At 37.2% G+C, this 23,125-nt stretch overlaps 1 protein-coding gene across 1 annotated transcript in view; it reads right to left on the minus strand.

Moving 5' to 3' along the window:
- Positions 1–23,125, minus strand: part of Il1rapl1 (interleukin 1 receptor accessory protein like 1) — a 655,686-nt gene that overhangs the window by 210,353 nt on the left and 422,208 nt on the right.

The raw sequence follows: 23,125 nt of genomic DNA on the forward strand, positions 1-23,125 counted from the left end.
GGGATTAAAGGGTTGGTATTATTAATATTCTATTGCTTACAAAAGGAACACATTCTAATGTCTCACTATGATTTTTTTTAAATATTTAAAATTTAGATTTATTTATTTTTGTGTGTATGAGTGCTTTATATACATGCATGCATGTGCAAAATGTTATGTATATTTATGAATGATCATGTTGATACTGGGAACATTTTATAATTTATCTAGGATAATAAATGTCTTGGAATGTGTGTATGTGTGTGTGTGTGTGTGAGAGAGAGAGAGAGAGAGAGAGAGAGAGAGAAAGAGAGAGACAGAGACAGACAGAGACAGAGACAGACAGAGACAGAGAGACAGAGAAAGAGACACAGAGAAACAGAGAGACAGACAGAGAAGGATGCTGCTTATGTGAACATATGCATAAATTCATACTTATAAATACCTATAAGACATAAACAATAAACCTAATTAAAATTTTATCCACATAGTTAAACTTCTGCAAGAAAACTAGTATTTTTAACCACTGAAAGATATCGCTTGTCTATCACTATTATTCTCTAATTATATACAGAGTTCACCAATGTTCCCCAATCTTTATCTTGAAACATTTTATATGTCCCTTCTGATCTGATGAACCATAATGACAAATTAAAATTTTACCATGTTAAAGGTAACATCACAGTATGTGCATAAATCCTATAATCCTGCTAAAACAGTTCTTCTTAAATAAAATGACATTTACTTTGTCCTCTTCTTTAAATTAGAGGAAGTATAGGGAGGAGAAAGAAAGATGCAGAAGGCCTGAAGTGTTCCTATAAATAGTAGATGCTAACATTCAAACCCCTAAATAACTACACTGGTAAAAGTGTCATGTGTATGTTTTTGACCCTCTTATGTGTATAGTAGTGTATATTCTATTATGTTTATACAGAACATAATATTGGGAAACAACATGTGTTCTCTCTCAAATTTCATTTACTTAATTATTTGAGGTTGGATTATACAGATAATTTTTAATTAGGTTTATTGTTTTTAGGTCCTGTCATAGCCAGACACACAAATATATATTTATACATACATGTACATGAATGTCCTTGCTCTCTTTTTTCTCCCTCTCTTTTTTTCTCCATACATACACACACATACACACACAATGTATAGCCACACAAAAAGGCATTTATTAACCTAGTATTAACCTAGATAAACTGTAAAATATTGATGTCACCAATATCATATGTAATATATATATATATATATATATATATATATATATCTCCCTTCTGAACATTAGCTCAGACACTCAGACACAATTTAAGTCTGCATTGTTATTGTATCACAGCTTGTAACTGAAACAGCACTGAAGGTAATGACAAGGATAAATTTAGTGCAGGGACATGTAACAAGAACTCATGAGTTGAGATTAACTAAAATAGTAAATTTAAATTAAACTCTGGTGAAGTCTGATTTATAATTAAGTTATAAGCTTTAATCTTTAAATCTAAAAGCAATTATGATAAAGCCACCACTATATGAACTTGAAGTCAAATTACTTAGTAACAGAGATATATGGGGGGCAGGAAGTAAGACCAGAAGTTCCTAAACAGGCAATGAAGTCATTGGGCACTGCTGGACACTAACAGGAAAAAGTGAGAACAAGGCCCAAGTATCTTCATTTTAACAACGTGTACACTTCCATGTATAATGCTAACTCAGGAAGGAAGCAATTGCTCAGGAACAAAGCACTGGCACAGAATCTCTCTACCTTGTGCCGCCTTGAACGACTTCCAGACTATTTCAGTGAATTTGTAGGTTAAGAGTTAATTATGTATTTACTTATATTTTCCTCTACATCTATCATTTCAAGTGCTCACGTATTGAGTTGAAATGGTTTACCATTGTATTGTCAACTGTTTTTCCTCAATTTCTGAAAACAAGAAACACCATTAAAGTATTTAAAGGGTAAAGTCATTCTGAGATTATAGCTTTACTGCAGGATGCCTTTAGAGGAATCCGTGAGGGAATGATAATGATAATGACCACAGGGCTTCATAGAAATGCAGAAGAATAAAGTATTTTCTTAATGACATACTACTGCAACTGAAAGTGGAATGTGAGCATTCTTTTTTCTCCCTTTTTACTTTTTTTAAAAGAAAAAATTATCTTTTTTTATTATATATACCAATCCATTTTCCCACTCCCTCTCCTCCTCCCATTCCCTCCACACACTCTCCCACCCCACCCCCATCCACTCCTCAGAGAGGGTAAGGCACATTACTTTGTGGAAGGTCCAAGGCCCCCCTTACTATATTTAGGCTGAGCAAGGTATACATTCAAAGAGAATAGGAATCCCAAAGCCAGTACATGCAGTAGGGATAAATCCTGGTGCCACTGCCAGTGGCCCCTCAGTCTGCACCAGGCATACAACTGTTACCCTCCCCCCCCCATTCAGAGGGACTAGTTTGCTCCTATGCTTGTTCCTTCCCAGTCCTACTGGTGTTGGTGAGCTCCCATTAGCTCAGGTAAAAAGACCAAGACCATAATGGGTACACCCACTGAATGTGAACATTCTTAAAGCGGAAAGCCAGAGGAACGGGAACTAACTAGGATTCAATTTTACCACCCAACCACTTTCTCTTCATCCTCTGCTCGAGAGAGAGAGAGAGAGAGAGAGAGAGAGAGAGAGAGAGAGAGAGAGAGAGAGAGAGAGAGAGAGAGAGAGAGAGAGAGAGAGAGGAGAGGAGAGGAGAATATAATTGGCATATATGATTGGTGATGGTTAATATTAATTATCAACTTGACTGAATTTGAATTTGAATTAAGATAGCAGACAGGCCTGCATATAAGTCTGTGAGGATGTTTCTAGAAGAGTGGTTCTAAACCCATGGGCAGAGACCTCTTTGGGGGTTGAACAAACCTTTCATAAGGGTCATCTAAGACCATCAGAGATCACAGATATTCACATCACAATTCAAAAGAGTAGCAAAATTGCAGTTATGAAGTAGCAACCAAAATAGCTTTGTTGTTGGGGTCACCATGACATGAAGAACTGTATTGAAGTGTCACAGCATTAGGGAGGTGGAGAACTACTAATTTACAGGAACAAGCTTAACCTTCCTTCCTGAGAAAGGAAGACCCACCCAACTTAATCTTGACAGAACCTTTAAATGGAACAGGTGGGCTCCTGTACTGAATAAAAAGTGAAAGGCAAGCTAAACACCAACATTCATCTTTCTCTGCTTCCTGATTATATATACGATGTAATCAGCTGCCCCATGCCCCTACTGCCATGCCTTTAGCAACATAATGAACTGTGTCCTCAAACTATGACCAAAAATTAATCATTCCTTAAGTGCTTTAGTCATGCTTTTTCACTGCAGAAATCAGACAGTAATAAAATTAGCTTCCTACAAATTCATTAAAAATACAATCTTAAAGCAAACCAATAACATAATACTATTTGACCTTAGTATGGCAATGAAGTTGAAGACATTCTTTGACATTGGTTTCACAACATACCAGATTGTAAATGAGAAAAGAAAGAAGGGCACTTTTAATGACTTGTGATTCTTTACAAAGATTGCTACCTCACTAACACAACACAATTATACTTTTATACAGTCAAACTCTATCACATTATAACTATCTCACCATAATCACTATACAATAAAATCGACAATGAATTAAACTGACATTTTGAAAGCCAGATTTAAGATTCTTTTTCAAGGTCAGAGAAAATGGTACTTCAACATATTCTCTGTCAGAAATCATGTACTATAATTTTCTCTTGAAAATATAACTGAAACTAGATGAAAGAAACACATAGAAAACTAGAGCAGGTTTAAGTGGTTTGTTCTCTGCTAGTTATTCAAGTCATTACAGTGTCCTATAGTTTCAAAACAATGACCACAAACTTTTGACAAAAAGAGGAGAAAAAGACATTAATTTATTTTTATTGCACTTTCCTTCTAGCAATAGTAATTCAGAGAACAGAGAAATCCTCCCCAAAATCTTAACTTCTGAGAAGACGTCCTGTGTAGATAAGTTGGTTTTAAATCTACAAAACATGAAGAAATACTGTTCCTTTTTTATTTAAGAATATGCCATTCAGTTCAAACTTTTAAATCCAAAGTTACAAGGAAATATTTTTTTTCAAAAATATGGGATACTAGCTGGGCGGTGGTGGCGCACGCCTTTAATCCCAGCACTCGGGAGGCAGAGGCAGGCAGATCTCTGTGAGTTCGAGACCAGCCTGGTCTACAAGAGCTAGTTCCAGGACAGGCTCCAAAGCCACAGAGAAACCCTGTCTCGAAAAACCAAAAAAAAAAAAAAAATATGGGACACTGTTAGAAGGAAACAAAATGAACAGCAATGTGTAATATATAGTGCAACTGTGTTCATCCATGCCAATTGAAGGTGAACATATTTTGGGGCACTTTTTTTGTATAGGAAAATTTACATGCCATCTCCAAAATATTTCTAATGCGATGATGACAGTCCTAGCAGCAAAAAATGTAGTTACACATTTTCTTTTAGTTAAATGCATGACAAGCACATGCAGTAATTCCATGAACAACACACACACACATACATATATATGTATATATAATGTTTGAATTATAGAATAATAATTAAAATATAGCAATGAGAACAATAATACCTATATTAATTCTGCAAAGATCAAGTGAATTTTATATGTGACAAAATATGCTTCACATCATGAGGGAATTCAATGATGTCCTGAATGAATGTATATGGTTGATACGGGCATGGCCATGTCAAGGACCCCAATGCCATGAGAATGTCAAGAGCTTCCCTAGATAGGGCTCAGAGGAATGAGGAAGTCTGTGATCTAAGTATGGGTATTATGAACAACTGCCCTTTAGTTAAAACCGCTGCATGCAGAGAATATCAACCACAGCTCCCTCTTGCTGGATGACTGTCTGAGCCCCGTAAGTGCAGGTCATTGATGGGCACCACCCTCATCTCCTGTTTGGTTTCGTATTGTGCTTTGCAAGGCATAACTATGCACCTACAAATTTTAATGGCAAAATCTCTTAAAGTATGCTTTAAAAATAATTACATAGTTGTCAATCACCATAATAATGTCAGTCATGGTCTTAGTTTCTTTTCTATTGCTAGGAAATGGAATACCATCACAAAAGCAGCTTGAAGGAGAATGGGTTGATTTTGTCTCAATGCAAGTAAGACTTAAATCACTTTCTACACCTTCACAAGTCAGGCCTTTCCCATAATTAAAATGGGTCTTTCCATATCAATAAATACATTCAAGACAGTCCCCTATAGGCATGCCCAAAGACTCATCTCCCAGGTGATCCTTGATTCTATAAGTTAACAATTAACACTTAGCAGTCATGTAAAGTGTCATTTTATTGCTAAATTTAGAATATTTAACTTCAAGTGTAGCAAAGAATTTCCACTGGAACTTGAAGTGAGAAATCTCTTCTCACTTTGAATGCCATCAGTCAGTTGACACAGTAGTATATTTAGTGAGAAAGTAAAATAATGATTTGTTTAAAAAAACAGTTTGGCACTCCCTCAAAAACATTACCTAGTAATTGCATTTGTAGGTATATAATCAAGAACATTGGAAGAATATGCCCATATAAAATGTGTACACAGATATTCATAGCAGCATTATAATAGTAAAATATCAAATTCAGAATACAATGTAAATTTATATCAACTGGTGAGTGGATGTGTAAAATGTGGAAATTCTGTCAATTTAGCAAAACAAAGTAAAAACAAACAAATAAAAAAACCTCAAAAAATAGATGAAGCTTGAAAATGTCATGTTATCTGAAAGAAGCCAGATACAAGCGGCTATATATTGTGTGACTGCATTTATATACATTGTCCCAAATAGGCAAAGTTCCAGAGATATAAAGCAGATTAGTGGTTACTAGGGACTGGGGATGGAATACTGCCAGTGACTGCTGAGATACATAAGTTTTTTTTTTCACTATGTTAGCAGAAAGATTGAAAGGCCATTTGGACTTTATCTATACTGTAAAATATGATATTTGCATAACAGTGGACCCGATGAGCTAATCAACATATAGAAAAAATCCTATATTACGTTTCATATACAAAAGAAATATGTATGCGATCTTGCTCATATTATATTTAAGGTTAACCGTAACTTAAAAAGTACTCCTGGAAGTGCCAAAGCACATATTAAATGCTACATATTAAGCACTGTTGAATAACACAAACAAAATTTCTGAACTTATTTACTTATTCTTCTTAAAGAAAGCTTAAAACAGAGATAGTGAAACACAACCTTTTGTGTGCCTTAAGGGAAATCTGTAAATTTTATATTCATCCCCAGAGAAACAAAATCACTAAATAACTGTTGGTAGACACCAGCAGACAGAGTTCACTTTTTATAACACAAACTCAGTGTAGGTATAGCTGATTGAAAAATCATGTTGGATTTTATTCTCCAGTCAGAAGCCAGGAACGTTAATGACTTGGTATGCCTTGTCTAGAGGTGTATTTATCTCAGTGACCATTGACATCAAGTGTGTGATCTATCAGTCAATCAACACTAATTGCATAACTAGAGAGGAGAGGGAATCGGACGAACATGCAGCCCCTGAGCTGCGCACTGGGCACTGAAGAGGGAACTGGGCTCATTGTACATTCACTTTCATTTCAAAAGTGCATAATCAAAAGCATTTCTCAGAGCAGTTTTAGTTTATATTCAGCAATTTTCATTCTGCCTAAAACACATTTGAGAAAGCTCATTAATGAGAAGATTCATGCAGTTGGAATCGCCGAATTTAAAGTGGCTTTTCATTCTTAGGTTATTGAATGCTGAAAGAAGATCTATCACAAAACTTGTCATAATACTCTAAAGTTTATAGTTTAAAGAAACAAATATAATTTGTAAAGAATTATTATTCAGCATTGTGTGCTCTTTGTCTGCACTATTAAATAGAAAAATAAAACTTTAAAAAAGGGTGAATAAGGTGCTGGAGAGATAGCTCAGCGGTTAAGAGCATTGCGTGCCCTTCCAAAGGACTGGAGTTCGATTCCCAGCAACCACATGGTGGCTTACAAACATCTGTAATGAGATCTGGTGTCCTCTTCTAGCCTGCAGGCATATATGCAAACAGAATATTGTATCCATAATAAATAAATATTTAAAAATTGGTGAATAAAAGCTAACAGACATGATAAATATAATGGATATATAAGATTCCAAATACTTAATCAGAATAAACTTTGCATAGAGATCTGTCATATGCATAGTGATCTAATTCACAATATAGCACCATAAATAGGTATGGTTTTTAAAACATGATTTACTTAGGCTCTGTTTGGAAGTTTCAAGGTTATATGATTTTTAAAATGTAAGACACCAAAAGTTTATAGTATAGCTTTGATAAATGAAAAGATGCATATATATGAGCCATAATTATCTTATTGTGCTTGAAGCTATATGGATTCTTATGTAGATGTACTATTGCACTATCCTGATAAAAATCAATTAAGACATAAATCTCAATTGATACAGATTTATTTTCTATACCACTTACTAATAATAGCAATATAATGTGAATCTCTATATCTTATTAAATTATCCTGCTTCGCCTCATGTTCCTACTTCCTTTCACTGTTAAAATTATGATTACCATCAGAATCCTAATAAGCCTTTATTTCTATCTACACAAAAATCTTCATCGATGACATTAATAAAGTAAATATATAGACTAGGGATATGGCTCGGTGAGTCAAGCACTGGCCTTGCAAGCATGAGTCTCAATTTGAACACCCAGATCCTACAAAAAAGCCTGATGACTGTTCCCACCAGGAGATGGGATACGGAGACATGCGAATCCTCAGAAGCTTTCAGGTAAGCCTGTCTTGTGTGCACAGCAGCAAGAGACACAAACAAGCCTCAAAGTAGAACCAGCATCCCAAATTGTCCAGTGATAGCCATATGCACCCACAATCCACACGACTCTGCATTCCCACAACATGTCATATATGCCTTCGTGCACACCTCCATACATGCATAAACAAATTTTTGACTTTTTTATTTTTTAATATTTGAGATTATAATATGATTACAACATTTCTCCCTTCCCCTTTCTTCTTCCAAATACTTCTGTATATGTCTGTTCACTCTCCTTCAAATTCATAGCCTCCTATTTCATGAGAAAGAGTCGATGCCCAATGCAGCTTAGAAGACCAAGAACTTGAGACTAGGGGAAAACCAAATACTATTGTAGAGGTGGATAGGGATAGTGAGGGCTGCATTCCAGGCACTGGAAAGGTTTGGTCAGCAAGAGACATAGGACAACAACAAAATTACAAGTATATGAGACACCTTGTCTTGAGTGGCCTTCTTTACAACTCTGAAACCTGGATAAGGAAATGCTCCTCAGAACAATGGCTGAATGTGTTTGAGATGGCATGTCTCAGGAGGATTCTAGGTGTCACATGAAGAGATAGTCTGTGCAATAATGACATTAAGAAATATCTCCATTTACAGAAGGAGCTAAACTACAGGATATGGCAATGATACTTGAGATGCTTTGGCCATGTTGTGAGAATGAATGATGGCAGATACCCAAAGATGGTGCTGCTTGGAGGAGTGCACGGGATAAGACAAAGAGGAAGGCCCCAAAATTGCTTGACAGCATAAAGGAAGACTGTGTAACCTTGGGTATGACAATAACACAAGCATCTAGGATGGCCAGGATAGGAACAATTGGATAACTATCATAAACAGACTGCCCATGCATGCTTAATCATTGACAGTACATAAATGATGATGATGATGATAATTATTTTTATGCCAAAGAACACAGCAATAAAATGACTCCTGATGGCATTCTGCTCTACCTATTGATCACTGCCTTGAGCTCAGTCATTGTCAGAGAAGCTTCCGCTTGCAGTAGATGGTAACTAATACCCTCAACTGTACACTGTGCAGAGAGGAAGGGACTTTGGAACACTCATCCCTAAATGGAATGTATTCATCAAATCCTTCCCCTCAAAGCTCAGGGAGTTGTGCGGAAGAGGAGGCAGAAAGAATGTAAGAGTTTGTGGGGATGGATGACATCAAGGAAACCCTGTCTTCTAGACAAAACAGGACGGACTCACATATGAATTCACAAAGACTGTGGCAGCATAGACAGGACTTTCACAAAGTCAAGCCAGAATTTGTGGGGTCATAGCACTGAGAGGGGAAGTAGACACAGACACATGCTCCCATCCCTAAGCAAGAAAGTATCTGCAATTGGTACCTGCTGGAGGCTCACTGGGCATATTAACAGCACTTAAGAGTAGGCCCCATACCCAGAGGTACATGGTAAAAATAAAACAAAGTGAATTTGGTTTTTATAGATTTTTGTTGTCTCCTATAGCTTTGTTTGGGCATTTTACATCTTATTTGTCTTTTGCTTGTATAATATGATTTCTGATTTTGTGTTTTTATGGGCTTTGTTTGTGCAATCTCTCTCTCTCTCTTGCTCTCTCGCTCTCTCTGTGTGTGTTCTCTCTTCTCTCTCTGTGTGTGTTTCATATACTTAAAAAATTCTGTTTTTTTCCCCTGCCTGTTTTCAAAAGAGATAAGAGGGAATTGGATGGATGGGGATATGGGGAGGGATCATGTCAGAGATGAGAGACATAAACTGTGATTGAAATATGATATATGAATATTCAATTAAAAATGCATGCACTTGCCGGGCGGTGGTGGCGCACGCCTTTAATCCCAGCACTCGGGAAGCAGAGGCAGGCAGATCTCTGTGAGTTCGAGACCAGCCTGGTCTACAAGAGCTAGCTCCAGGACAGGCTCTAAAGCTGCAGAGAAACCCTGTCTCAAAAAACCAAAAAAAAAAAAATGCATGCACTTTTTTCACTCATTGTTACTGCACACACACATTTGTATACATAGATATATTCCTAAATATAACCCACTAAGTCCATATAATGTTATGTGTATGTATGTTTTCAGCGATAACCCTTTGGTACTGAACAACCAATTGGTGTGCTCTTCCCTGGGGAAAACCACCTATCCAGATCTCTTAACTTTTCTCAGTTTCACATAGTTCTTTGTGGAGGGTTGGGGCCTTGATAGGTAAGTGTAGTCCACACAATTTATTTTAAAACTAAGAAAGTATCTTGCTACTTATAAGTTTAAATGCCATCCCAATAAACACGAAGGGGGGATCTTTTTTGCAATATTACGGATAAAATAGCAAAGAGTTGAGAAAGGATCTTTTAAAAATAAAATCCTTCTAAATGACCATTGCTTATTTATGACTATTGTGTATGAATTCATATCATCTCAGAAATTGCCTAGAAAAACCCTGAGGAGCTATTTAAAATTTGAACCAATGTTTTAAGACTATAAAAGAGGTTGAAAATTTTTGTAAAATTACATATGATCCAGTGCATGCACCTGACAACCGAATGCACCACATGCTTCTGGATTACAAGCATGGTGGTGACCAAGGAAGAACTCTAATTAATGGACAATAATTAGTGAGAGAGTTGTGGAAAAATAAATCTGGATGTGTTTTGCTTACTCCTGAATGCGATATGCTTGCTGTGGCTGTGAAGATGTCTAAAAGATGACATCTGCAATTAACTGTCAAAAGAGTGCAGAAAAATTAAACGACCACACGAAGTAGACATCCATATGCAGAGAGAGAGGCGACTGAAACAGTGAGAGAAATTGTATATATATAGTTAGTTCTGAATGAAGGGCAGATGCATATTCATTATAGTCATATGCTTGAAATACTTGTAATGAATGTTGGTGGAAATATGGCAGCCTTTGGAATCTTGTGTTATTTTTTTAATGAGGGACAGCCTTGTTAGCAGAAAATAAATGGCAATAAGCAGTGGAAATAGCAAGCTCTATGTCTGATGTTAGAGAAAACATAACAGAAGAGACTCAGTTGTTTCCAAGTGTGGTTTTTGAATATTCACATGTGATGAAGAATATACCTACAAGAAAAATAGATTCACGTTCACCATAAGTGCCCCATGCGAATCACAGGAACACATTGTGTGTCTTCTATTAAACAGTTACATATCGGTGACAACATACATGCTAAGCTCATTTGAAGCATGTCTTCGGACACCACTAAGCACAAACATTGTGCTGAACTTAAGCAATTTTCAGAATACTTCTACATTAGCCAAATGGGTATTAAACATGTAATTAAAAATGCATGATTATTATTACTTTGTATTCAAGTTCACAATAGCTGTACTGAATATTTTAATAACTTCTTTCTCACAAATAGCACACAGGATATTATTGTGACCAAATTTATTTTAATTAGTCATGTTATAAATTATACTATTGCCAATGGCCTGGCTGCCTGACACAGAGAGAATGTGGCCTCCATATTCACATGTAAATAACCAGAATGACATTTAAGAAAGCATTGATTAAAAAATGCTTACAAGCCCTGCTATTAACTTCACACCTAAAGACAATTGGGAGCTGAGGTGTACCTGTTAAAATGAACAGCACCTTAACGTCGAGAAGAAAAATGGCCCATTTCTTTCACTGGCCTGTTTTATTCCACTCGAGAACAAAGACTGTAATGAATTAACCACACAAATCACTGCATGAAACAAAGGAAACAAAAGGAATGATTTCTTTTCGTTGTACTGTCATTGGAATGAGTAGCGGACTGGTTTCTTGAAACAGTAATTTTAATTAGTTTCCAGCGGGTAGTGGCATGATCTTTTCAGCAGCAGCTCTTGTCCTAGTTTAGTATCTCATTCTCCAGCACATGGGTGAGTTCTGTTTATAGGAAAGAACGGACTAGGCCAGCGGGAGCAAAGCCATGGAAGAAAGAGCATCAAACAGACTCCCTCATCTTGACAGGCATCAAAGCACGAAATAAATGTACGTTCTGATGACTGGGTCCTGATCAGAGTATGGCTTACTTGCCAACACAAACTTTTCTTTTTTTCCTATTTCAGCACAGCAGTTAAATGTACAATGCAAAATTTGGCTTGGACAAAACAAAACCTGCCTTTTAAAGCCAGGCAAATGTATATAGTGAAAAAATGTTTTTAAAAAAGTTATAAATATGTTGTGGATGTTTTCAATGTATTTTGAGATCTATTCCATTGCTAAACCATATTGATAATAAAAACACTGTCTTACTACTCTTGATATGGTCTGATAATTAGAAAGAAGTCTTGATATAAACAACATGAATTAAGTTAACAATGGCCAGACGGTGGTGGCACATAGCTTAAATCCCAGCACTCAGGAGGCAGAGACAGGAGGATCTCTGTGAGTTCTTGACCAGCCTGGTCTACAGAGCAAGTTCCAGGACAAACTCCAAAACTACACAGAGAAACCCTGTGTCAAAAAGAAAAAGAAAAAGAAAGCAAGAAAGAAGTTAAGGATGGCATTCCACTCAGTCCTTTAAAGTTTACAATGTAAACCTTATTGAGCCTATAATATCTGCTTCCTAATAAAAGCAAGACTGATGACTTTGGAAAGCCACATGTTAAGTCACCCATTATTCAGAAGGAAAGATAAAACAGTCTTTTGTATGATCAAGTTCTTTCTCCCAAATGACACCCATTTCTCATGGGAGTACTCGAGGAGAAAAGAATCAACCTTGGTGCTTTTGGAATACTGCACACAGGCACAAGTTTCTCTTAAATGTATGAATTCAGGGAAAATTCCTGAAACCTCAGTTAGGAAGAGAACTATACAAATGCATTCTACTGATAGTTAAGTTCAATTTATCATTTGGTTTCTACTTTGTTCATAAAATACTTTTAGGACCTTTATTCTATAATCTATAATTTCCATAATTTGAATCATGTTTATTACAGGAACTCATTAAAGGATTATCAATCCCTTCCCACATTAGTAACAATGAGCAGAAGTTAAAAACTAATGTAGTTCCTTTGAATACAATGATGTTAAGTCAAGTCATGAGCCTGTCGTTTATGATACTTTCTTCACTTTTATTTCCACATTTGTGTAAAGTGTACAGCACAACATTGCCCACAGCTATGCTGGAGAAAGACATAGGTGGCTTCTATATCACTGCTTTCATTTACAAAATCAGAAATGATCCTTTCACCATGTCTTGACACGCAGAAATGTGGCACAGGGTGACATTTGCTTCAGTTCACTCTCTACACTGAAAACACTGGAGCTCTTATCACCAATTAACCTTTGAGTCTTTTTTCAATAGATCATGTTCAAAAGTCATTAAAATGCCCTAGAATGAAATCAAACACTCTTTCTCATAGCTATTATAAATTATAGGAATCGGTTATATATAATAGTATTATTATTAAATGCTTTCATTTATCTTATACTCAATTTTTATTACAAAAAATTCCACCCTACTTTATAATTTTCTGTTTCTAATTTAATAGTGGAGAAAATCACAAAAGATGGTTCTTTTGCAGCGAAAACAAAATTGAAAGCACTATGATCCTTAAAACAGCATCTACATCTTTAATTTGCAAAATTCATCAATAGTGTACAGATGATATTCAAGACAAATATCTGATCCTTCTTTGCCAGAAACAGTGAGGGATATAGTAGACACAATTGTCCATGGGAGAGAGGAACAAGACCATTGATTTACCCTAAATAATCGATACTAGGAAAACATTGATATTACCATGATATACGAGTTTAATCAGCTGAGAGAGCAAAAGGTTTAGTTTGCTCAAAAGTTCTTTTTCTCTTTGCTTCAGAGTTTGGTCTTAAAGCTTCGAGTAATGACACATAGGTTATTTTTCCTAGTGAAATGCACTCCCTAGTGACAGTTTTTGACAAACAACATCAGGATAACAAGGTGTGCCGGACTGACACTGAGAGATGATAATGTGCTCAGTGTAGCCTTCTGAGCAATTACCTGATCCCAATTAAATTGTGCTGGCACTGAATAGCCAAAAAGGCAGGTCAGAAATTGACCTTCATTGTCCATTTGTATCTGCAAGGGAAGCTCTGGTTGCTTTGTTGCATAATTACCATTAAAGAAAAATTCCTTTCCGTGCCTAGCTAGGCTTCCGTACATGCTTTGGTGTCCTAGCTGTGGAAAAATCAGGGGCAGGACTGGGAATCTTTCCTGTCTTTTGTTTGCCACTGCATAGTAATATAGTGAATGAAAGTCATTTCCAGAATTGTATCACCTATGAATTTAATTATCAAATTTTCTCCCCCCCCCCTTCCTGTTGCGTTTTGAAACTTATTTTAAAAATCATCTTTGGTTTTCATTTTCATATCTCCACATATGCATCATGAATAGTATTTTTTCTTTTGTGCAGATGAATCATCTCGGTAGTGGTTTCTAAAGAATTCTTTTAGTCAGATTCAAGGAGTAATTTTTCAAAAGAAGTACATTTCATGAAAATGCTTTTGATAATTTTTTTTCCTTTCATAAAATACGAAACTATTTGTCCTAGAAGAGATAGTGACAATAGGAAGAGACTTTTGCTTGTTTTAAGGGGCAGAGTTAGCATTTATAATTTCAGGGGAACCTAGCTTCTCTTTTGTACTGTCACTGCACACTGCCTTGCATTTAAAAGCCAGCTTAGATCACCTAAGTAACTGTTTTGGCCATTTGAAACGTCATTTCCCAAAGGTTCTGAGAGATTTAGTCAATTTCAATTTGCTTTTCTAATTAGTTATATATTTAGATTGCCCATGGATTTGCCATCAACTGTCTATTATCTAATCAAACAGAAGAAAAACGGAACTATGTTCTCCTAAAAGCAATGCCTCCACTGCTCAAATACTATTGACAGGGGATGCTTCTGTGTCCTCTAGTGCTTGAGAGAGAAAACTTTCCACATGAAAGCTGCTTGAGACCTGCAGGTGAGGATGTGATTCTTCTACTTGAAAAATAAGTTTCGGCTGTTAGAAACTGGGTTGACTAGTGAACTGGAAAAGACACAAACAGTGAAACTGTACTGAAAGGATGGACATGAAACACCTAAGACCAACAACTGAAGGAACACTGAACTTTGGCTGTGAGTGGCTGGGTGAGTAAGGTAGCTGAGGAGATACTAACTAGGTGACCGGACTTCTTATACATTAATCCCTTACATTAATCCCTTAGTACTTGCAATGAATTTATCATTCTGGTACCATCAATCTACTTATTTTACAACCCAAATAAATAGTAATTGGGGCACAAGGAGGCTACATTTTTGACCCTAAGTCATTCAGCTAGTAAATGGCCACCCTGGCTTTCAAACTGGCTAACAGACTACACAATGAGATTTTTGTTTTCCATTTTTAAAATCACAATATGATGCTGTTAATTACTTCTTTCAGATTCACTTGAAGTTCAGCCCTATGCAAGTTGGATTACCACATAAGGCTTGCTTCACAGTGTGATTTGGGAAATTCTGACAAATGTTCTTTCTCCTAAATTGTTTCCTATCTTTTGCCAGCTCTTCCATGGCTAGAGAATACCTAGGGTTAAAATGTCACATATTGTGCAATAAAAACCCCCTCTAATGTTTTATAGTGACTAGTGGGCTTTATTTTGAGAACACTTTCTGGAGATAGACAGGGATATTTTCTCAGTGTTGTGAAATGTATTTTAAACTATACATCTTATGCTCTGTATATTTTACCATAATATAACAACCTCATTTCAGATTACAAATTCAACATGTAGATGCTTAACTCACATGCCGAAGATCCATGATGTATAATATATATATATAAATATGTATATGTATAATAAATTACATAAGATTATGATATATATCAGGAATTATGTCTCTCTCTGTTTTGGTATCATGTTTTCCAATGTGTAAAGAATAAAGGAATCTACATGAAGTTAGTCCTGAGGTTTAAAAAGAAATGCATAAAAGAGTCATAACAATCCTTAAAATGATTATCTTATAGACTTCATACCCTGAATATTAAATGTAGCACTACATCTTGTAAATAACAAATGCTCATTATTAATCTGCTGAATGAATAACTGGACACTCACCATGTATTACTTTTCTATATTTACTTTACAACAATCACAGCATCTTGGTCTAAAAAATATCTTTCCTGCCAGGTAGTGGTGGCACACTCCTTTAATCCAAGCACTAGGGAGGCAGAGGCAGGCATGTCTCTGTGAATTCAAGGCCAGCCTGTTCTAAGATAGCTAGTTCCAGGACAGGCTCCAAAGCTACAGAGAAACCCTGTCTCGGGGGGGAAAAAAAGAAAGAAAACCTTTCCTAAGAAAAGTGAAATGGGAATAGTAGGGAAATACTGAATGGGAAAACCTTTGCAGGTCAATCTGTCTAAATCCCGCTTTAAGTAAAGACTTGAAGTTTTAGTAAACTAAAGACATAACCATATAAGCACCTAAACTGGTTTCTTCAGTTGTAGCAAAATCACCTAGAGAGTTTGCTAAAGCCTGGACTGCGGGAGGCCTTTCACAGGCTTTTTGATTTGTTAGATCTGAGATAAAATCAAGAACTTTGATTTTAAAGAGTGGTAGGTGAGTTGAATGGAATTCACTGGCAGACCACTTAAAGCACTGAGTTAATCTTTCTTTCTTTGTTAATGATTGCATATTCACAAGCAGTAAGACAGGAAGCCTAGATTTTCTTTTTCATGACCCATTTATCCAATTTTTCCTAGTAGTAACCACCTGCAAAACCATAGTGCAATATCACACTGTTGGGTGGGCTGTCTCTTGACAACTGATCTAATAATTACAAATGTGGTGGTTTTCAGCCCTGACCATTTATTCGCATCACCTGGAAGCCTTATCAGAAATGTCTAGAGCAAAACGTAGAGCTCAATAAAGATCAATAAAAAATGTCTAAGCTTCATATATGAACCAATTAAATGAAAAGCGTTGAGGACAGACCCGGGCCCTTGCCATTTTATGCTGACTATGCAGCCCTTTTACGAGCTCCGGCATATTGAACTGTTCTTAAGTTCAGATGGAAGACCAAACTCAAAAACTGAAACTCTGTTACTAAAACTAAAGATGGCCAAGAAAATCTTCTTTTTAGATATTTATGCTTTGCCCCATTTTCAAGATTGAGGAAGTGAAATTAACTGAAAGTCTAGACATTAAAGCTATTACAATATGAAAAAAACTGGCCATGACTCCAACAGGAATGATAGATTTCCTACCAAACACTATATAAAGACCATTGTGCTCACTATAAAGGACCTAGCAATAATTTTGGCATAGTCTCTTTTTTTAACTATCTAAAATTATTCTACTGCTGGCTGGGAACATATTTAAATGTGTTTATCAAAAACTCATTCACCATTCCATTTACATTTAGGGAAGGTAAGCATTTCTACTCATGGGTCTATACATATTTCAAACTGTGCAGTGTGGCTTACCTAGCATTCCTAAGCAAGAAAATCAAGGCCTACCACCGACAAGAAGTTATTCTGGCCATGATCTATGGTAATTGTATTGCTTGCCAATTAGAAACTACTCCAAGTGCTTTTATTTCCCCTTTCACTATCTAGTCACAGACCTGTTCTAAATTATGTATGGCTTAAGGTAGTCGTGTTTGTGTTATTCAGTAATCTCCACGATTTCCAAGAAAACAGAATATGGTGCCTGTCTTTTTTTTTTCTAGTTACTGTGATAAAATTCTCTGACAAAATCAGTTTCGGGGAGAAAGGATTGTGTCTAGATTTCACCATTGCCTGGAAGTATAATGGCAGCAGCTCCAGACAAGTGGTAAAATAGCTTTCAGGGTTGAGAAGGAGAGAGTAAGGAAAGTGTGTTCTCAGCTCCCTTTCTCCTTTTGATTCAGGCCAGGGCTCAGCCCATGCAACTCTGCTACCCATATTTAGTATAGTTCTTGTCCTCTCAATTAATCCAATTAAAACTTCTCACATGTATGCCCACAGATCAGCCCATTGTAGAAGCTTCTCACTGGAAGTCCCTTCCTGGGTAATTACAGATAGTGCCAAGTTGACAATTGAAATTAACTGCCACAGTGCTATGCAAGGCAGCTCGATAAGCCATCATGCACTTGTGCTATCAATAATAACCGCTTTTTAAAGCAGCATTGTCATTAACCACAAAGGGCAATATAATATCTACGAATTGTAATAATTATTTTCTCTATTTTCTCAAGCCATATTTCAAATATCAAAATTCTGGACAGCTGAAAAGACCTTACAACAACCACATGGATAGCCATTAAATTATAGCACCGATTAAAATGATAATGACAACAATTATACCTTGAGTGTTTGAGGGTAATATGAATCAGTCTAGGTGGTTTTCTAAAATGCCACATCCTGAAAATAAGTTACGACCCATTGATGCCTAATTAACTCTTCCTGACATTAGTGTCCAGTGTAATTATATTTCTTTACTGTCTTTTAGTTTTTTCTGGTCTCTAGGGTTGAGTTGTCAAAATAACTCAAAGATGGGCACTTTGTTACTATTAACCCCAGGATGCATTTCCACATGCAGGTAATTCTCAGGTTGTTTGACCTTTGCTCAGGAGGAAAACATCAGTGGTTTGCTCTTTCAATAAGAAACAGTAAGTAACTCTGAATAACCTCTCTCTCTCTCTCTCTCTCGCTCTTTCTCTCTCTCTCTCTCTCTCTCTCTCTCACACACACACACACACACACACACACACACACTATTTTTCTCTCCTTTCTTTATAATGGCAAATACTTAACACTTGTTTAAATGAAAGATTTAAAGAAATATACTTCCCTTTGCATTTTCCTTCCTTCCTCAAATAATTCCTTCCCTGCTCTTACCACCCCTTGCTGAGTGGGCCAGCCATGATAAGCTAAGTCTGGGCAGGTCACCCAAAGGAAGTTCTTTACTTCCAACCATTATCACCTGGGACTCTGGCCATCAATGAATTTAAATGAAGGCTAGAGTCTCAATAGTTTACCCTGGGACAATGCCTGGCTGCAGGAGGAACCACAGGCTGAGACTGCCCAACCCCCACCCAAGAGCAGACCATTTGAAGGAAATGCCCGGCATTCCAAGAGCTGTTGAGAGAGACACCTGCCAGCGCACCTCAACAGGACATCCCTAGACAGATGTTAGCCAATCAGGGGCCCTAAACCTCAGAGACCCCTCACCCCCACCTTTACTACTATAAAAACCCTATTCTAACTGAGCTTGGGGCTCTCCAGTTATTCCAATACGTTGGACATGGAGAGACCGAGTTTGCAAACTTGATTAAAATAAAGGCTCTTTGCTTTTACATATGGGACTCGGTCTCCTTTGTTGGCTTTTGCGGGGACCCCGTAGATTTGGGCATAACACTTGTCTTCCATTATTATATTTTTTTCTTATCATATTTTGCAATACAATACACATATATTCATAATGTTTCTGGGATTAACAGCTTTGGAGGCCATTGAGGAGGAATCTTCTCTTTTTAATTTGCTTTAGGTTTCAACCTCTCTTTCTCTGATAATACTAGAAAAGTAAACATCAGCCTTGCAGCTCCGTAGCTTTTAAATTATCATATGGAGGTGGGTGTATCTGGGTTCTGTTGATACCCTTAAAGCAAAGCTGCTTCCTCCTTCTCAAACAAAAAGCAAATGAAAACAAGAGTCAAAAACCAAATAATAAAGACAAAAAATAAAATAGAATCTACATTCTACTTCTATCCCTGGGTGAAGACCTCATATTCTAAACTACCCCAAAACATTACAGAATATTTTTTCTTGCCTTAATAGTTAATCTAAAAAGGTCTGTCAATTACTTGGATGAGTCCATGACCCATCCCAAAGCAGAAAATCTGAATCAACTAAGGAAGGGGAGGATTACTTATCCCTCTAATGAGATAATGTACCTTTTCTTCCTAGTTGCCCCAGCTTCAGGGCAGTTGCTTCCATAAGTAGCACTGGGAAATCCATATAAGCTTTCCTTTTTTTCCTTTCTCTCTGATACTGGGCCAAGCCATGGCCAGAAAAGTAACAGCTAAGATGCTAATGAAGCTTAAATTTCACCAAGAGGTAACTGTGTACACTGACAACTATTAGGTTGAACCAATACTCCCTAACCCCAGTCCACCCTCACAAATGGTAGTGTTGATGACATTTTTCAAAAGAACTCTGTGGGTAAACAGGAGGATGATTGTTGTCAGGTAAACAAGTCTGAAAAGGGTTTCTGTTGACCAGAAAAGATCTCCAAAGACAGGTTGCTATTTTCCAGGAACCACCCTTAACCTTTCCCCAAAGGCCACTATCTCAGGCAAAGGCACCTTTGTCCTGGTCAATCAAGATAACCTGTATCAGCTCAATCAGCCTATATAGCCCTGCTTCACCGTCCTATAAAATCTGCTTGCTTTTCCACCATTTTGCTCTTCTCTGCCTCCACCCACCCCAAGAAAGCCTTGGCAGTTTGATCCCCAACCTTTCTTTTTATATTTGGTGCCCAAACCAAGGAGAGACACTGGGCACCCCTAAAGGGCCCCTTGTCTCTCTTAACTGAACCCAATTGCTGATTTTTGGCCCTCCCGGGTTCAGATCACTTTTTCTGACTCCTGCCACCCACCATATTTGAGTGCAAATTTTAAGAGTTCAGCTCTTTGAATTTCCTCTCCTCTACCTGTTTTAACAACTCATCTCTCCTACTCCACTGTGGTAAGTGCCACCTTAGAGCATCCTGGTCACTGGGAACTGTCTTCTTCTTGACTTGTGGAGCCTACTGCTGCCATGAAAGTCACTCTGGTAAGTCAGGCAGCTTCTCTACAACCTATCACAGTTGAGGAGGGATACCCCTCTACTGATCTTGGGCATCTCTTTGACAAGTCTCTTTCCATTTGGGGATACCTTTAGATTGAGACTCTGTCGCCAAGGCACTTAGCCCTTCCCTTCCACATGTCTCCATTTTTACCCTACTGAAATTCTGATGAGACTCCTATGACTCCTTTGCTAAGTCTTTCCCACCTTCTTTATGGCCTCCTCCTAGAAATTATTTGCATCTCACTTCTACCTACCCCAAAATGGTTAGTGTTTTTCCTGATAGTCAGAACCAGATTCTGACAGTCCTGTGGAAATTGAAACACCCATTTGTACCTACTTTTAGTGTGGTAATGCTGACTAGTGGGCAAAGAACTGTCCTATGTTTTGCCCACTGACAGAGCACTGCCCAAACTGTGGACACTGCTCCACTCTGCCATGCCAATGTAGGCTAGTTCCTCAAATTCCTCACCTACAGGGAAATCTCTCAGGTCTTCTGAATCTGGCAACTGAAGACTGATGCTTCCCCATGTGGTAGCAGAAGACTAAATGCTGCCTGTGTGGTGCCCAAAGTGATAACCTCTGCCCCCAGCAATGTCATCAAGATCACCATGAAAGATCCCAGACTGACTGTCCAGGTAGCAGGTAAGTCTGTCATTGTTGTAATTTAGATGCTACTTGCTTTGTACTTCCTGCTCAAATGTATCCTTAGATCTCTATGATAACATTGATGGCAGCTCCTAGCTTTATCAGACAGTTCAGCAACAGCAGCAAACTGACCTTAGTCAGCACCTCCCCTTAGACTGCAGCTGCCAATCAAGTCTATTCATAGATAGAAAGTTTGATGTCACCTTTAAAATACTCTGGATTTATAGTAACTTTTGCGGCAAAATATGGACAATAATGATACAAATTTAAAACCTGTAAAACAAAAGTGAAAATCACCCCAGTCTCTTAAACAACAACAACAACAACGATGACACAAACACACACACACACACAAAACAACAACCACTTTAAAACTGAAGCTCAATTACCTGCTAGCCTGAATTGGTTTCATAAACAAAATTCAGGCCTTGCTATTCCTGGAGCTACTGTGTCTCCTGCTGAGATAGGTAAACTCACAGATAGGTTTACCTTGCTAACATGCTTTGTGATGTAAAAAAATAAACTCAAGCCGGGCGGTGGTGGCGCATGCCTTTAATCCCAGCACTTGGGAGGCAGAGGCAGGTGGATCTCTGTGAGTTCGAGGCCAGCCTGGTCTACAAGAGCTAGCTCCAGGACAGGCTCTAAAGCTGCAGAGAAACCCTGTCTCGAAAAACCAAAAAAATAAAAAAATAAAAAATAAACTCAATAAACTTAGGCTTAAATAAAAGAAAAAACAGACAAACAAAAAGAAAACATACCTCAAATTACCATGTTGTTTGTATTAACTGAAAATTTGCTTTTCATAATGCCTTTTATAAGAACAAAAACAAAACAAAACAAAACAAAATCTTCTTTTCAGTAACTACTCTCAGTAACCAAATATTTGGTTGAAACCTTAGGTCTCTCATGGTGGATGGATCCAGAACCCCCATCTCTCTCTCTCTCTCTCTCTCTCTCTCTCTCTCTCTCTCTCTCTCTCTCTCTCTCTCCAAACCCCACTTGTTCAGAGGGTCTCCAAACAAAAGAAATGTGCTCAAAAAGCCCAGTTCTGTATTCTTGTTGGTTACTGCACCTTCCTCCCCTAAATTTGCCAGCTGCTCAAGTCCTTTCCCCTACAGTGCTCAGCTTTTGATCATACTTGGGCACAAAACCAGCTTGTGGCAGACATATCATCACCTCTTGCCTCCAACCTATAAAGTCTCCCTGCTTTACTTAGGGGTATGGTTTTTCTGGCCTTGGTCTCTGGGACTGGGAAATTCACCTGTGAGTTGCTTTGCATGTTGTTATAATTTTTCAATTATACTAGATCTGGCTTACAGCATCAGCAGAGAAACTTAATATGGAGAGGGCAGAAAACCTATTACTAAACACAAAAATGTTTAAGAGTAAGTGATTGGATATTTGGATATTTTCAGATGAAAAGAATAAGTTAATAGTTTATGTAAATTGTGAAGGTCTTAAGAAGGGATTTAAGATATGTACAAATGAGACTTAAAATGGTAAATATGATGTTGAAACTTTAAAAGTTTAACATTAATCAATGGAGTTCTGATAAGTTATTAATTTAGCCTTGGTAACAGTTACAATAAGCACTGGCTATTAAACCTTTTAAATATAGTTACAGGCTCAAATTTAAATGTTCATTGGTTGTTTTCTAAATATAGACTTAAATGCGCTTCTCATGCTGAAAACACCTCCATCCAATCTATATATAGTCAGACATCTGGATAGAGGAAAAAGTGTTTGTTTTTAGCCCAGAACCATTTTTTTGGTCCTCAAACTCTTCTTCCCCTT

The sequence above is a fragment of the Arvicola amphibius genome, chromosome X (genome assembly GCF_903992535.2).
Source record: "Arvicola amphibius chromosome X, mArvAmp1.2, whole genome shotgun sequence".
NCBI classification, from domain to species: Eukaryota; Metazoa; Chordata; class Mammalia; order Rodentia; family Cricetidae; genus Arvicola; species Arvicola amphibius.